This window comes from Meriones unguiculatus, chromosome 3, assembly GCF_030254825.1.
Source record: "Meriones unguiculatus strain TT.TT164.6M chromosome 3, Bangor_MerUng_6.1, whole genome shotgun sequence".
In the NCBI taxonomy this organism is placed as follows: domain Eukaryota; kingdom Metazoa; phylum Chordata; class Mammalia; order Rodentia; family Muridae; genus Meriones; species Meriones unguiculatus.
Window position 1 is genome coordinate 158,533,962 of NC_083351.1, and position 18,983 is coordinate 158,552,944.

Consider the following 18,983-nt stretch of genomic DNA (forward strand, 5'->3'; position numbering starts at 1 on the left):
GTGTACTTGAGCCTCTTTTGGATATATGCCCAGGAGTGGTATGGCTGGATCTTGAGGAAGCACTATTCCTAGTTGTCTGAGAGAGCGCCAGATTGATTTCCAGAGTGGTTGTACAAGTTTACATTCCCACCAGCAGTGGAGGAGGGTTCCCCTTTCTCCACAACCTCTCCAGCATGTGTTGTCACTTGAGTTTTTGATCTTGGCCCTTCTCATGGGTGTAAGGTGAAATCTCAGGGTTGTTTTGATTTGCATTTCCCTAATGGCTAATGAGGTTGAGCATTTCTTTAAGTGCTTCTCTGCCATTCGGTATTCCTCTACAGAGAATTCTCTGTTTAGCTCTGTTCCCCATTTTTTAAGTGGATTACTTGGTTTGCTGCTTTTCAGCTTCTTTAGTTCTTTATATATACTGGATATGAGTCCTCTGTCAGATAAAGGGTTGGTGAAGATTCTTTCCCAATCTGTAGGTGGTCGCTTTGTTTTGATGACGGTGTCCTTTGCTTTACAGAAGCTTTTCAGTTTCATGAGGTCCCATTTATTGGTTGTTGCTCTTAGAGCCTGTGCTGTTGGTGTTCTGTTCAGGAAGTTTCCCCCTGTACCAATGAGTTCTAGGGTATTTCCCACTTTTTTTTCAAGCCGATTTAATGTGTCTGGTTTTATGTTGAGGTCTTTGATCCACTTGGACTTCAGTTTTGTGCAGGGTGACAAGTATGGATCTATTTTCATTTTTCTACATGTAGACATCCAGTTAGACCAGCACCATTTGTTGAAGATGCTATCTTTTTTCCATTGTATGGTTTTGGCGTCTTTGTCAAAGATCAGGTGTCCATAAGTGTGTGGGTTTATTTCTGGGTCCTCTGTTCGGTTCCATTGATCCACCATTCTGTTTCTATGCCAGTACCATGCAGTTTTTAAAACTGTTGCTCTATAGTACAACTTAAGATCAGGGATGGAGATACCTCCAGAAGATCTTTTATTGTAGAGGATTGTTTTAGCAATTCTGGGTTTCTTGTTATTCCATATGAAGTTAAGAATTTTCCTTTCCAGTTCTGTAAAGAATTGTGTTGGTAATTTGATGGGCATTGCATTGAATCTGTAGATTGCTTTTGGTAAGATGGCCATTTTTACTATGTTAATCCTACCAAGCCATGAGCATGGGAGATCTTTCCATCTTCTCATATCTTCTTCTAATTCTTTCTTCAGAGATTTGAAATTTTTTTCATACAAGTCTTTGACTTCCTTGGTTAGGGTTACTCCGAGGTACCTTATGTCATTTGTGGCTATTGTGAAGGGTGGACTTTTTATTTATTAAGTGTTGTTGCATACACCAACATGACTGCCTAAACACGAAAGGAGCAAAGACAAGAATCGAGTGGCTACTGTGGATGGTGAAAGAACACGAGACCTCAGGCATGTTAATTTTTGATAATTTGGTGAATGTTAACAATTAGAGAATAAACATTCCTCAATACATAACACACACTGACAGAATAGTGTTATCCAGCGTCACCTGCTGTGATAGCAGTCCCAGAGAGAAAACCTTTTCTACTATGCCTTTGGTATTTCAAATGACCTTAAGTTACGTCTTTTAGAAAATTAATCTTTAAATTCTTCAAACACAGGATTTTCATTCCACTGCCTCTTTAATGACAAAGAATATAAGCAGTAATTCATTAATTACGTGTCATTGTTTTAGAAGAAGATTTAAGTTAAGGTTAGGTTAGCTAAGTTTTTGACTGTACCATTTAACACAGGAAGAGAAAATACATGCATATTTTGATACGATGCAATTGATAATTTAGAAAGCTATTTTTATTGTGTAATATGTAAATTATTCATATTTATTACAAGCACTCATTTATTGGAGTGGATATCAGGGGTGTATTGTTTTATTAAAATGTGAGAAATGCGTGATTTTTTTGACATAAATGTTTTCTTAATAATGTTGTAATTATACTTTTCATCTTTTGTTGAACATTCACTGCGAGTTTTATTACTTATTGTTGTGCCTTTATCTGTATGAATGTGTTTGTATGTGTGGTTACAGAGAAAAGGCACATGTGTGTGGGCAAGTGGAGTCTAGAAATCAATGTTGGATGTCTTCCTTAATCACTGTCCAACTTCACTATGAGAAAAAGTCTCTCATTGAACCTGGACTTTAATGATTGGCAAGGCTGTCTGGTCAATGAGATGCAGGAATCCTGCTGCCTCTAATCCATTGAGGATATTTTAATGCAGATTCTGGAGATCTGAGCACAGGTTCTAATGCTTGAACTACAAACCGTTTGTCAAGTAGGCCATCTCCCAATCTCTGTTATTATTTATTTTTATGAAAGAGACACCCACGTATGGATCATTCTATAACACATGTGTTGTATTTGTTTTGTTAGATCCACTTATTGTATAGTCACATTCCCCTTTTCCCTTTGAACAGACAATCATTCATTTTCAAGCTCCTCTGTGGTAAGTGGTAGGTGAATATACATAGGAATTCACTTTATTATCTGCTCTTCTACTCAGAAAGAGTCCTTCATAAATATAGTCCCTACTTAGAACTTTATTGGCAGCCAGATCATAGAGGGGACCCTGGCAACTTCTGCTACCCCTCAGCTTAGCAATGTTATCTAAGGATCCTGAAATCAGCTGCTGTTCATGGGTAAGAAACCAATTTACTGATGTTACTCAGCCTGTATGTGAAGAAAAGGATGGTGACACCAAAGAGACATTTTTATTTCTTGATCCTACAGTCTCTTATGCTACATATGTTTCCAAATGCCAAACATTTACAAGAAGTTAAATAGGAAACACAGTTTATGCATTATTTCCTGTCAAATTTTACTGGAGACTGGCAGAGTCAACCCACCATACTCTAATTATGTGATTCCAAGATGCGCTGTAGATTTCTTCAACATCTGACTCTGGTACTGAGGAGGGCCAACAAGGGAGTCATAATTAATCCCAACTTTTTGTTTTCTACTTCTTTTTAGCCAATATGTGGAATTTACATTTCATTGTCTTAATCTGTAGAGAATGTAGACCGTTTCTTTAGCATCTATTCCAGGAGCCATCACAACATTTTTTTTTTTTTTTTTACTGAACTATGGACAGCCACATGTACACTTCCAACAGGACATCCAAAAAAAAAAAAAAAAAAAGTTCAAGGCTTTCACTCTGCTCCTCTCTATCTTCCATTCCCATAACAGAATAGTCTGATCATAGAGTGACTCAATAGTAAATAAATTGTATTTTATATCCACTCAAGGTTTATCTTTAACATCTGTAAATCCCATAATTATGATCATTGATTTTCTTTGGAAGGACCAAACCCTATAAATCGTATCATAAGAATCAGTAAGGATCTTTTCCTCAGCCCCTTTACTTGCGCTGATCCAGTCATCATGGAACATACATTGCTCTGGCTATAATTTCCCACATAACTTAGTTCACACTTTTCAGATGAAATATTCTCTGATGCATGTGTTTGGCCAATGGCATTGACAGAAACTTAGCCTTAATAAGGTAAACATATTTCACGCTTTTGTGGAACTTACTTGTGGCCTCCTATACTTTATTGAAAATGTCATTAAAGTAAGCGTTATTTGAGGTGATAGGGATTAAGAAGGAACCATTGTCTACTTTGCATTTTTTTTATCTCAGTGTAGAAGCATGCCTGGAATTGTGCTGTATGGTAAGTATATAGAAAACATCTGTACAGAAATGTCTGTGCTGGTAATAAGGGAGCTGCACATATTGTTATAATATTCTTCTACCCATAAGTAATACAAATATCATTTTGGTTGGGAGCCTAGCCTTTAACAGCTGAGCCATCTCTCCAGCCCACAAATATCATTTTAATATTACTTATTGAACATTAATATTTAATATTACTTGATTAATAAACTTAACCATAAGTTCTAAGTATTTTGCATTGTTACACATTAGTATAAGCTACCATTTTATGAATTATGCTAGGCACTTAGAATGTTTAATGTTGATGATACCCCCGATTTATTTTTCTGAGAAGTTTGAGGGGAAGGAAAGATTGTAGGAGTCTGAAGGGGTAGAAGACACTAGAACATGGCCCACTGAATCAGCTAAGCAGGGCTCACATGAACTTACAGAGACTGGACAAAGTAGTACCAGCTATTCAATGCATATGCTATGGCTGTTGGCTTGGCGTTTTTGTGGAAATCCAAACAGTGGGAACAGGTGTGTGGTGATTCTATTGACTGCTCTTGAGATTCTTTTTCTCCTACTGGGTTGCCTTGTCAAAACTTAATATGAGAGCTTTCCTTGTCTTATGTACTTATGTATCTTATTTTGTTATATTTGGTTGTTAGCTTTTGGAAGCCTGCTTTTTTTTTTTTTTTTTTTTTCCAGAATGGAAGCAGAGGGAGAGATTTGAGGGAGAGTGGAAATAGAAGGATGGCAGAAGTGCAGGGAAGGGAAATTGTGGCCAGGATCATTGCATGAGAGAAGAAACTATTTCAATTATAAAAAGAACTTAAAAATCACAAAATGACTGCCTTCATGTTCCTTTATCCTATCACTATTCATTAGTATTTACTCTGTTCTCTTTTGCCATATTTTTTTCCTTCATCTTCGTGATTTTAAAAGGGGATATTTTCTCTCAGTATTCCAACCAATATTATTAGTTTCAGATTGTCTTATAAAAATTCGTATTATAGGTATGTGTGAAATGTGGAATTTAAAACTGATTTGAAGGTTATTAACTTCCTTTTTTCTCTCAGTGAATTTTATCATATTGTTTTCATATTTTCTTGTGTTTTTACTGAGATACTTTTTGATAAGTTAACAATGTTCTTTGCATATGACTTTTTATTATTATTTTTATAATTTTTATTGTTTTATATTAACCATAAGTTATTTATTTTGTATCCCAGCCTTAGCCCCCTCCCTCATTTCCTCCCAATCCACCCTCCCTCCATCATCTCTTCCCTGACGCTTTATTTTCCTCTGCTTCAAAACTTTTTAGTCGCCTTTAATTTTAAGAAACTTTGCTCTTTGTTCACCTCCAAATGAAGAGGGAGCAGCCTTGGCAGGCCACAGAAGAAGACATTACAGCCAGTCCCGATGAGACCTGATAGACTAGGGTCAGAAAGAAGGGGAGGAGGACCTCCCCTATCAGTGGACTTGGAGATGGGCATGGAAGGAGATGAGGGAGGGGATGATATTGGGAAGGAAGGAAGGAGGGGGCTACAGCTAGGATACGAAGTGATTTAAGCTGTGGGCTGGCTTTCCCCGGGGTCCGAGGATTGTTCAATGTTCCTGAATAAACTGCATTGAAAAAAAAATTAAAAATTAAAAAAAGAAACAAAAAGAGAAACTTTACTGTGTGTGTTTAGCTGTTGGTGTTTTTATTTTTATCTTATACTGGGTTTGTAGACATTCCTGAATATATCATTCATATGCATTTAAATGTATATATTAATATGTGCACTTATGTGTATATGTATATGTGTGATATGTAATTAGTTTTTGGAATATCATTTTCCTTTGTCATTCTACATATGTTTATATAACACTTTCCTTTTTCTTGCATCACCTCAGATGAGTTCAGGCCATCTCATTTATGCTACTCAGTTTTCACTGCTGCCTCTGAGCATAAGTGATGTTGTGCTCTTCATTGAGGTTAATAGTACTTCATTCTCCCTTGAGTAATCATTTAGGTACACTTACTATTTTCATTTTTACATATTTTATTTCATGTGTTAGGTTTCATATTTTATAAAGTCAAGCAATCTGATAATACATTTCATCTTTTTAAAAATGTTTTTGATTGAAATAGTTACATCATGTTCTCCTACCAGATATGATAGGGCTCAATGCTCCTAGTCAACACCCTGTTGCTTCCAATTCCTCAACACTAGGTGGGAGAGAAAGAATGTTAGAAGGGAAAGGGGGCATCAGTGTGTTAAGAGCACTTTCTGCTGATTAAGAGCATTGAGCTCCTTGGGGCAACCAGCACCCCTGCCACTAGCAACAGGAGCAAGAGCAGCAGCAGCAGCAGGGGAACAGCAGCTGCCTCTTCTATTTCTCTCAGGGGCTCTCGGGAGCTCTTGCCTTCATGTACTCTCTAAAGAGTCCCCACTGTTCCAAATGTAAACTATCCTCAACTGGCAAAAATCATGCCCCTGGTTGCACCTATATGCAACCATAGAGCAGGGTGCAAATCATAATCAGTGTCTGTGGACAATTTGATGCAACCCCATATCCCGGACCTGGGATTAAAACAAAACCATATTCACAGAATGTTTCTGCATCTTAAAATTATTATTATCATTTATTACTATTTATTCAATTTATATTCTGGCTGTTTCTGCATTTTTATAGAAGCTAACGGTTTCCTTTCTGTTTTAAGCCATTAATCATACTATGTTTAGTGAAAATTATAAAGAGACAGTTTTGATGAACTAAATGTTTTTTAGATCAGCAGTCAAGGTTTTCCTACAACCTGGCGACTCTCAGCTGCTCGTGTCTGAAACAGCTTATGCTTTTTGTTTTGGGGCTTCAGGTTGCCAAGCCTTCCAATTCATTTTATGACCACAGAGGTTGCCTTTAGACCTGTGCTCACTGATCAAATGCTGATCCTTGCCTGCAAACCCTGAGAAACCTAGGGGCTCTTTTATAAAACCCATTGCAATGAGAAATGGCTCGTTCACTTCTATGGCAGAAAAGTGCCGAATTTTGAGATTCGAGGCTTTCATTCTCTTGGTAACAATTTGTAAAAGACTGAACTTTCCTCAACTGAAGCAGCAGATGATAGCCTGTGCTATGATATTAGCGTGATCCTCAGGAGAAAGAACATCACTCATGCCCCTTATTCACTTCTCCATTGGCACTACTTGTTCCTTTAGTGGTCTAATAATTCTCTTACGTTTGGTATTTAAAAACACAAGGAACTCTCGAAACTCTCTTGCATCAGGGTCTAATAAGGCTCTGTTTAGAGCTACAACCAATCTTTGCAAGAAATCTACGAGGGCCTCTTCAGAGCCTGTACAGTCTCAGTAAATGAGGTGGACCTTTTCTTGGGCACTTCAACTTTATCCCAAGCTCTTAAAGATGCTCCGTGACATTGTTCTATAACAGCACCATCAATCAAATATGCTCTTCTAAATCAGAACATTACCCTTCAACAAGCAGCTCATCTTTGAAAATGTAAATTCCCCTTGCTGTATTTCATTGTTCAATATTCACAGCTTCCTCCCGCTACCATGTTAACCATTGGTAACTAACTGCAGACTGGCCTTTAGTACAACTGTTGCCATACAATTCCAATCTTGGGTAGTAATTCTATTTTGAGTAGCCCAGTTACTTAATATGTGTTTTTATATAAGCTGAGTATATTTTGTAGGAAATCATGACCTCTTTAAATTGCCTCAGATCTATCATTTCTATAGGATGCCATGCTATCTCATCATAATCCTCATCTGCACCATTAGTGGGCATGTGCTGTATGATTACTGGGAAAACTGATGGCGATTTTGAGATCTCAGGCAATCCATCCTCTGGTGGTACAGCAAGTTCAAGATTAATGCTTTCTTATAAAAAAAAAGTTTTTCTTTCTTATAAAGAAAAGTTTTTTTCTTTTACTTTGTCACCCTCCATGGCACCCTGCACATCTGACTTCCTGCCCTGCCCAGGGAGTATGTGTACCCGAAACCGAAAGTGTGCAGCTCCAGGTAGGACAGTGATCTGCCTTCTAGCCTGGTTTGCTTCCATCTTTAGACCTGTGGGAACCTCCAGTTCTCTGGCTCAGTCACCAGGTCTGAACCCTTTTTGCTCTTCCTTTTCCATCATTACTCTATTCCAAAGTGCTACCACTTCTACCCACAAAATTTCCAGTTGTACAGGCAATTCTGCAAACCTTTCAAAAATGAGAGAATATAGTGACCCTTTCAGTTTTCCATTACATTCTTTCTGTTTGTGTGTTTCCCAGATTTCCTTCATTTCCACCTGCAGTTTTCAAACTGCTCAGCCATTCTCCTAACCATTTTTGAGATGGTAAATTATAGGAAGAAGAAAAAGCAAAGCAAAACAAAACAAACGAACAAAAACAGAAAATCATCTCTGGGAGCAAAACAGGGAAAAATATAGCAACAAGAGTGCAATAAACCTTTTGCTGATGTTTTGAAACAAAATATTTACCCTGCTATTTCTTCTGTGGCATTAGAAATCAAAGTTTCCATTCTGCCTAGCCTTACATCTGGGCACTACTTGTAACCGGACCTTTGGCTACTTCATTGAGTCCTTTTGTTCTACTTTCCTACACCACTGAGATTCCTTCCAACTCCCAAACCTTGGGAGTAGAGGAAGAAGGAGTCAAAAGGGGTCATTGATAACATTAGACTACTTCCTGATGATTAGAGGCATCAAGTTCCTTGTGGGGAATTTGATTTTTGTTTTCAGGATATCTCCAACCAGCAAACAGCAACCAGCAACAGCAGCAGGAGCAGCAGGGGAACAGCAAGGGGGCAGCAGTCAGCAACTGCCTCCTCTTATTCTCTCAAGGCTATGACATTCACATACCTTCTCCAGTATTCCAAATGTAAACTCTCCTCAGCTGGTAAAATCATGCCCGTGCTAGAGCAGGAGGCAAATCATAGTCAGCTTCTGTGGACAATCTCATACAGGCCCATATCCCACACCTGTGATTAAAACAAAAACAAATTCACACAACATTTCTATGTTTTCTTTAACATTTTTTATTAATTACAGTTTATTCACCCTGCATCCCACCTGTATCTCCCTCCCTCTGCCCCTCCCAGTTCTCAGTTCCTTCCCTTCTCTCCATCCATGCCCTTCCCCCAGTCCAAAAACCATCACTACCAACAGGAGTGTCTGTGGATATGTTGATGTAGAAGGGCAAAGTAGTCCATCTTTTAACTTCTTATTTCATCTTGTTCATTTTGTCTCCAAGAGGGGACAAAAAGAGTGTAGGAGCCAGAATACCAGAATATATGCTGTGAAACAATACTTAGACATGGCTGCATAAAGGAGATCTGAAGTAGGGCAGACACGCAGCCAAACACAGGCTGATACGAAAGGGGGAGATTTCACAGGGTAGCGTTCTTAGATCAGCAGCTACAGGCAACTGATGACAACAAGAAAGCACCTCCAATATATCAGCCCCAAATTGGTTGTCCAATACAAATTGGTCAGCCCTGAAACCATATACACAATGACAAGGAAAATAGACTCATCACATTGTCTTTACAATATTTTTCAGAAAAAACACACAAATGTTACTCAACCAAAATTGAGTATAATTCCTCACCATCAATCACAAGGCTGTCAGCAAATTTTAGCTTCTGGGACAGGAAGAATAACTTTTCTCAAAGAGATTAACCACTGATAAGTTGCTCCAATAAAAGAACAGAGAGTTTTTTTTTTGGTTTGAAGCCTGGACTTTCAGATTTAAAGGCTGGTGTTTTACCAACTGAGTTACCCGAGGCTTCTGAAAGAACATAGACAAAGAGTATTTAGGAAATAACAGTGATTTTGATGTTTTTGTTTATTTGTTTGTTTTGTTTAATTTTTAATCTTCCTTCCTTGTATGTTTGATATTTGAAAAGAACACAAATTTAGGTAACTGAATGAAAAACAATGGATTTATATTTGTATCATTATTATTGTATATATATTTATATTTGTAAGAAAAGTTAGGATGTGTGAATATGATCATAACTTGATGTATAAAGCTCTCAAATAGTTAATAAAACAAAATCAAAGTGAAAATTAATTTTTTTTCAAATTTTATTGTTTAGCCACTTGTATATTTATTAACTTTGCTCATTATATTATATTAAATAATATAATTTGCTCATTATATTATATATTATATATAATGAGCAATATAACTTTTTATAACTTATTATATATTATATGTAATGAGCAATATAACTTTGCTCATTATATCATATTATATTATATTATATAATTTGCTCATTATATTATATTCATTTGCTCATTATATTCATCAACAAGCATTTTGTCAATAGCACTACAATTCTTTCATCATGACCCCCCAAAATCTTTTTTTTCTTCATATATATAGTTATCTATCTTTATTTACCTTGTTAAAAGTAAGGAGATAAAATATCATACTACTTTTGATGTGATGAAAATTCGCAGTCTACTTTAATGTTTTGTAAAATTACAGCTAACAACAACAATAACAAAAAATAAAGCAAAAGTCATAACAGGTATAAAAACAAAATATGGCAAAAATAAAAACTGGGTTTTCAGGACATGCTAAACACATACGTTTGCGTCAATGAATCTTGTGAAACTAAACAGACATGTAGATGTCAAATCAAGTTTCTTAGTTCATGCCTTATATCCTGCAATTTCTTTGTTTAACTTCCCATGTGATTGTGCTGTTAGTGGACACCTGTGTCATCTTTTTACAGCTTTAGGGCTTAATCTTTTTTATGTTTTTGAAATTATACACATGTAGCTAAATATATAATTATTTTACTTATGTAATAGAAATATAATTTAGAAATGTTTATGTAACATGTAATTATTATCATTAACATAAGTAAATATATAACTGAAGTTAGGTACTTAAAGTACATAATATATATATATATATATATATGTGATTTTAAAACAGAAATTATTAAATTTTGTATATCAATCAAAAACACCATGGCACTTGGTTTTATGTAAAGATGATGTTCAGTCAATTATATAAATACCATGAAACAAGCATTAAAGGTAAAATATCTCTCCATCTTCTTATTTCTTCATCAATTTCTTTTTTCATAGACTTCAAGTATTTTTCATACAGGTATTTTACTTACTTGGTTACAGTCACACTAAGGTACTTTATTTTATTTGTGGCTGTTGTGAAGAGAGTTGTTTCTCTAACTTCTTTCTCAGCCTTTTTCTTTTGTATGCAGGATTGCTTCTTCTTCTTCTTCTTCTTCTTCTTCTTCTTCTTCTTCTTCTTCTTCTTCTTCTTCTTCTTTATTTTGGAGTTAATTTTGTATTCAGCCACTTTGCAGAAGGTGTTTATCAGCTAAAGGAGTTCTCTGGTTGAATTTTTGGGGTCACTCATGTATACTATCATATCATCTGCAAATAGTGACATTTAACCTCTTCCCTTCTGATTTGTATACCCTTGATCTCCTTTAGTTGTCTTATTGCTCTAGATAGGACTTCAAGTACTATATTGAAGAAATATGAAGAGAGTGGGCAGCCTTTCTTGGACCCTGATTTCAGTGGGATTGATTTAAGTTTCTCTCCATTTAATTTGCTGTTGGTTATAGGCTTGATGTTTATTACCTTTAATATGTTTAGATATGTGCCTTGTATCCCTGATATCTCCAAAACTTTAAACATGAATGGGTGTTGGATTTTGTCAAATGCTTTCTTGGCATCTAAAGAGATGATCAGAAGTTGGAAAGATCCCTCATTCTCATGATAAGTAGGATTAGCATAATGAAAATGGCCATAATACCAAAAACAATCTACGGATTCACTCACTTCCCATCAAAATAACAAAACAATTCTTTGTAGACATTGAAGGAACACTTTTCATTTTTATATGTAAAAACAAACACAAAAACAAACTCAGAATAGCTGAAACAATCCTGTACAGATCTTCTGGAGGTATCTCTATCCCTAATCTCAAGCTGCACTATAGAGCAACACATTTCTTTTTCTTTTTTTTTTTTTTTTTTTGAAAGATTAAAAAAATTTTAAGTTAATTAGTTTTGACAATTTAACGTACATATATAACGTACTTTGATCTTGTTCAAGCCCTTATTACTTTATCTTGTTACCCTCTCCCCTTCACCCCTTTTTCTTCCGAGAGAGTTCCCATTCTTTCTTTTTCAATTGTTAATTTTATTTTTTATATTAATTATAGTTTATTCACTTTGTATCCCAGCTGTAGCCTTCTCCTTCATTCCCTCTCAATCCTGCCCTCCTTCCCTCATCTCCTCCCATGTAACACAATTCTTTTTTTTTAAGATTTATTTATTTCTTTATGTATATGAATGGTCTGTTTTCATGCATACCAGAAGAGGGAATCAGATTCCTTATATGTGGTTGCTGGGAGTTAAACTCAGGACCTCCAGAAGAGCAGTCAGTGCTCTTAACCACTGAGCCATCTCACCAGCCCAACACAATCCTTTACAACATTTGAAAGAACAGTTCTAAATTTCACATGGAAAAACAAAAAACGCAGAATTGTTAAAAAATAATCCTGTATAACAACAGATCATCTGGGGGTATCTCTATTCCTGATCTCAAGCTGTACTACAGACCAATAGTAATAAAAACTGCATAGTACTAGCATAGAAACAGGATGGAGGATCAGTGGAATTGAAGCAAAGATCTAGAAATAAATCCACACACCTATGGACACCTGATTTTTGACAAAAAAAAAAAAAAGCCAAAAACATACAATGGAAAAATATAGCATCTTCAACAAATGGTGCTAGTCTAGTTGGATATCTACATGTAGAAAAATGCAAATATATACATATTCATAATCATCCATGAAACTAAAATCCAAGAAGATCAAAGAACTCAACATTAAGACAAACACATTAAATCCATTAGAAGAAAAATGTGGGGAAGAGCCATGGACTCACAGGCACAGGAGAAAACTTCCTGTACAGAACACCAATATCGCAAGCTCTAAGATCAACAATCAATAAATTGGACATCCTGAAATCTTGTGTAAAGCAAAAGACACTGTCTAAAGAAAAAAAAAATGACAGTCTACAGCCTGGGAAAAGATCTTCGCCAACTCTACATCTGACAGAGGGCTAATATGCAGAATATATAAAGAACTCAAGAGTTAAGCACCAACAAACCAGGTAATCCAATTAAAAAACGAGGTACAGAGCTAAACAGAGTTCTCAACAGAGTAATATTGAGTGGCAGAGAAACACTTAAGAAATGCTCAATGTCCTTAGACATCAGGGAAATGCAAATCAAAATGTCCCTGAGATTCTACCTAATACCCATCAGTATGATTAAGATCAAAAACTCAATCAACATCACATGCTGGAGAGGATGTGCGGAAAGGGGAACCCTCCTTAGTTGCTGGTGGGAATGTAAACTTGTACAACTTCTTTGGAATTCTATGTGGTGCTTTCTCAGAAAATTAGGAATAGTGTTCCCTCAAGATATAGCTATACCACTCCTGGTCATATACTAAAAAGATCCTACCATTCAATAGGGTATCTTCTCAACTATGTTCATAAAAGCCAGAATCTGGAAACCACTGAGATGTACCTTGATGGAGGAATTGATACAGAAACTGTGGTACATACACAATGGAATACTACTCAGCAATTTAAAAAAGAGGAAATCATGAAATTTGCTGACAAATGGATGGAAGTAGAAAAGATCATTCTGAGTGATACATCCCAGAAGCAGAAAGACACACACGGTATATAATCACTTATAAGTGGATATTAGCTATATGATACAGGATAAACATACTAAGATCTATAGTCCTAAAAAAGCTAAAAACAAGGAGAACCTCTGGAAAATGCTTAATCTTCATTCAGAGGGTCAAACAGGATAGACATTAGAGGTAGGAGAAGACAGAGTAGTGCAGAAGCCTACGACGGAAGACCTCTGAAGTACTGTACTCAACATGGTATTGAAACATGCAATGTGACTCGTAGCCAAATTTTGGGCAGAATGCAGAGAATCTTATGGAAGAAGAGAAGCTAGAAAGACCTGGAGGTGACAGGAGCTCCAGAAGGAGACCAACAAAGCCAAAAATCTCAGCCAAAGGTCGCCTGCAAAGACTGATGAATCAACTAAGGGCCAGGCATGGAAAGAAACTAGACCCACTGCTCAGACGTAGGCCATGGGCAGCTCAGTCTCCATGGGGATTCCATAGTAAGGAGAACAGGGGCAGTGTCTGGCATGAACTGGGTTACCTGCTCTTTGATCACCTACTTGTGGCAAGGTGGGATTTCTAGACCACAGAGAAAGAGAATCCAGATAGTCATGATGAGAGCTGACAGGATAGAGTCAGATAGTAGGGGAAGAGGACCACCCCTATCAGTGGACTACAGGAAGGAAATTTGCTGGGGAGAAGGAGGGAGAATGGTACCAGGAGGAGATGAAGGAGGGTATCTATAGCCAGGATGCAAAGTGAATAAATTGTAATAAATAATAATAATAATAATAATAAATGTAAAATTTATATTCAATTTATAATGATGAATAAATTGTATATAATTTTTTGAGAAGAATTTCTGTTAAAATTTAAGTAAGAATGCCAACTTATCCAAGTAGAAAAAAAATGTACTCAGTGTAAAGAAAGGAAAGAAGAACTATGCACTCTGGCCAGGGCTGACTTCAGATTTAGCTAAACATTTCTTATGTGCCATCGCATTGCTACTTAAAGAAAAGAAACCAATTTGTCTCCAGTTTCTTTTTGCTATGCATATAAGTTTATGGTATTAAGGAAACCCTAACTTATATTATGATTTACTTTAAATATTTTTACTACAATGCTTCTTTCTATGTATCTGAGAATAGCCAAAGCTAGAGAGATTAAAAAAAAATACTTTTAGAACACTTAATAATGGAGAATTTCTGACCCTCCCCCCACTTCTGTTTGCAGTGATTATCCCACCCCTACTGTTTTCTTAGAAAAATTTTCACCAAACAAGAGCAAATTAAGATAATAATAAGTAGCTTCCATATTAGTAGCAACGCAGAAGCTTTCTGGAGTAGATTGTTCCCTGGTATTTTCATTTGTGCATGAGGACATGCCTTGTTTTGTATTGCTCCCAGGATCCCAAGCCTTGTCATTCCTAGGGACAAGTCAAAGAAGAAAAGCAGAAGGTCAACTTTAGGTCACTGCTATTCAGTTTGCTGTTCCAAGCTGAAAACCAAGGCCATTAAATATGAAAATCCACTCATTGTCCCCAGCCTGATTGTATCCTGTCTTTCAGATCAGACTCACCATAGTCATAGCAACCCTAATAGGCGGATGTGCATTGGACCACATCATTTGCAGGGTGTCTTTAACTGAGAAAAGTTTTGTTGAAAATATGTGTGATTAATGCCTTCAACTATTATCTCTAATTGAACAGACATGAAAGTGGGCCACTTTGTCGGCACAGATAAGCCTATTGCATGGCTATTAATGGCATATTCAGCCCTTGCAGAATTAATCTATTATTGCCTCTTGTCTTCAGTAACCATAACATGTTGTTGGAAGGCTGTGCAAAATTTGAGTAACTGTTTGAAACACAGCTCCAGAAATCCTCTAGACATGGGTGTTAAAGAAGAGAGAAAAGCTATTTAGACCATAATTGAATGTGCTGTGCTGTTTGCATTATTACATGGCATTGACACTTTTAAAAAATATTTTTTTTCCACCAGAGTGATGTATCTTAAGATCATTAATTTTCAGAAAAAGTCATTAAATCTGCTATTCATAGTGTAACTAACTCAAAGGACTGATCAATAGAGAAACAGAAATATCACACTGTGTGCATGTGTGTATGTATGTGACAGAGAGGGTATTCAAATTAATAATACTTTCTTAGAGGTACACGGCTATAAAAATTATGTAAAACATGTGGAATTTATACCTGGTGTGAACAATACAGTAACTGCAAAACTATTCTATACAAGTTGGCCTGAATATTTATTGAAAAAAACTTTTTTTAATTATTTTTTATATTAATTACAGGTTATTCACTTTGTATCCCTGCTGTAGCCCCTACCCTCATTCCCTTCCAATTCCATCCTTTCTCCCTCATCTTGTGCCATGTCCTTCACGGAGAAAAAAAACAAACTTTTTTAGTGGCATTGAAGAGGAAAAAATATAATCAAATAGGAAAAAAAGCATCTTTGTGGATACTGGAAATATAGCTGTGTTTAATGCAGATATAAACAAAAACAGCATTCGATATACATAATATAAGTAGGAACAATCAATGTGTTGTTCAGAAATTTTAAAAATGAAAGATGCCATTCATGGTTACTGTGTTGAGGAATAGAAACAGAAAAATTAGAATTAAATTTCCAAAAGAAAATAAAATAATTTCTAAATAAATCTTAAAAAAAATTGTTTAGGTCACAAACTCAAAGCAAACTCCATGGTCCTCTGGGTCTCCTAGTAATGTCAGATGCTATGCCTGACAAGATGGATGACACCAAGGAACACACCATTGGACAAGTCTAAATGAAAAGGGATGAAAAAAGATGCCTAATGGAAAAGCCCATTAGCCTTCAATGCTACATAAAAAAAAAAAAAATACAGGCAGCTGACCTGGGACCAGTCAAAGTAGCCTTTTCCAAGGTGGAGTACAGGAGTTGGTTATCAGACACCAAGCATTCAGTCCTGAAAACATGTGTACATGGAACACTATACTGACTGAATATGTTATATTTATGATTATCTGTGCATATAAATTCACATAGTTTACATTAAGGATTAGTGAAAAATGTTATCATGAATTTGAAGAAGAGTGGGAAGGGGTATGTGTGTGGGTTTGGATAGAGCAAAGAGATGGAAAATGTGTTTATTTTAAAATTCCAGAAAAAAAGATTAAAGGAAAAGTCTTTCATGTGCCTGCTATGTTTTCTAACGTATTGGTAGATTGTTATATATTTATTAAAAAAAAAAACAGTTGAATTATTCTGGCTATGCATTCCTGAGATAAATGAAATATATTTCATTTATCTATATTCTCAAAAAATAAGCTATAGTATAAATAGAAGAAATGTAGTTTAAAAATAATCACTGAGCACAATATGTTCAATATTAGAATCAAATTTCTAAAAAACATACCTCTAGAAAGTATCTACATATTTTAATTCATATAAAAATAATACATAAACATAAGAAATGATTCTTGGGTTAAATAATTACACTATGATTATGACATGAAAACAACTAATGTTTAATATAATGACACTCATAATAAATAAATGATTATATTCTGAAAAAAATTCAAATCGCTTGTGAAAAATTGGCCATAAGGCACAAATATCTCCTATTAATAAAGAAAAAAAGGATAAATAAACTTTTTTCTATTTTCCCCTAAAAGATGAAGAAAAATTTAATTCATTATCTCAGTATTTTAAAAGCCTACAAGGGTAAGGATTTCTCATTCTCTAAGTGCTAGTAGTTGTCATGAGCATTGAATGAGGGTATTTGAATACACAAATTCTAATTTCAAACTAATATTTTGACTGGCATATATGTTCAACATCTTGAAATTATTCCATAAAACTGGAAGCTCATAATTCATTTGCTAATTTTTGGAAGACAATTATGAGCTCTCTGTGTATATTTTAAGTAATGTTGTTTGTAATTATGAACAAAACTGACCTTAAGCTCCATTAGAAAAGTCACATCTCATTTTAATTGTTGATTAAATTTTAATTATTGAAATAAATTTTAATTATTTAATCATATTAAGCATATTCTAATTAATTTACACAATTTGCTTCAAGTTAAATAATGACTTAATTTGAGTTAACTATTTTCTTACATAGATCTATTTTTTCAGTTAAAGTATTACTTTCATGCCTATTATACTTGTAAATGAAGTAAAATTCAGTAATGACATGTTATATATAACTCTCTGATTAGGCAATGATAAGACCTTTGTAGATATTAACATAAAATATGAAATGTACATTTGTTTATATATATGTATATATGTGTGTGTATATATTGAACAAATACTTATCAATTATGTTTAGACATGTTCGACATTTCTTGATCTATATTACGTGTCATTATTTGAATTGTTATTTAATACTGTTTCTGAGTTTAAAAAAGGAGATTTTTTATTCATTTAAACTTTCATACATGTATACGGTGTATCCAAATTATATTCTCCTCCCACTATATCTCTCCACTTCCCTGCTCTGCCTTCTACCCCAGAAACAAATCTCTCTCTCAACCTCATTTTCTCTTCTTTCTGCCTATAAATCATAGAATATTGGTCGATCTGTCCTTATGTTCATTTCTGTGCTTTCATATACTGGGGCATAAATGTTCTACCTTTAGCTATACTCCAAAGAAAAATGACTCTCTTTCTCTCAACATTCTAGAAGTTTTAACTATTTTAGTTTTTGTTGAGGTCTCATTTGGTTAACTGTTTTTAGGCTAAATCACACTACCCCTGTTATTTCCAGACAATAGTCTTTCATAGTATTTCTTGTCCTTCGGATGTTCATTCATTCTACTTTCTTGTCTATGAAACTCTTAGAGGTTGTTAGATAAAGAAGGACACTTTTGTCAGAACAAAACGACAGCCTACAGATTGGGAAAGGATCTTTACCAACCCTATACCTGACAGAGGACTAATATCCAGTATATATGAAGAACTAAAGAAGTTAAACAACAAAAAAATCAAGTAATCCAATTAAAAAATGGAGTACAGAGCTAAACAGAGAATTCTCAATAGAGGAATATCGAATGGCAGAGAAACACTTAAAGAAATGTTCAATCTCATTAGCCATCAGGGAAATGCAAATAAAAAGGACCCTAAGATTTCACCTTACACCTGTCAGAATGGCTAAAATAAAAAACTCAGAGACAACACATGCTGGAGAGATTGTGGAAAAAGGGGAACCCTCCTTCACTGCTGGTGGGGAATGTAAACTTGTACAACCACTCTGGAAATCAATCTGGTGCTTTCTCAGACAACTAGGAATAGCACTTCCTCAAGATCCAGCTATACCACTCCTAGGCATATACCCAAAAGAGTCTGAAGTACACAATAAGGACATTTGCTCAACCATGTTTGTAGCAGCCTTATTTGTAATAGCCAGAAGGTGGAAACAGCCCAGATGCCCCTCAGTGGAGGAATGGATGCACAAATTGTGGTATATCTACACAATGGAATATTACTCAGAAAAAAAAAAAAAAAAACAATCAAACAAACAAGGAAATCATGAAATTTGCAGGTAAATGGTGGGATCTGAAAAAGATCATCCTGAGTGAGCTG

The 18,983-nt window shown here is 35.3% G+C and overlaps 1 pseudogene; it reads right to left on the reverse strand.

Annotated features, from left to right (window-relative positions):
* Nucleotides 1–2,445: 2,445 nt before the first annotated feature.
* On the reverse strand, nucleotides 2,446–2,925 carry LOC110544718 (ribosome biogenesis protein WDR12-like; annotated as a pseudogene).
* Nucleotides 2,926–18,983: the final 16,058 nt, after the last annotated feature.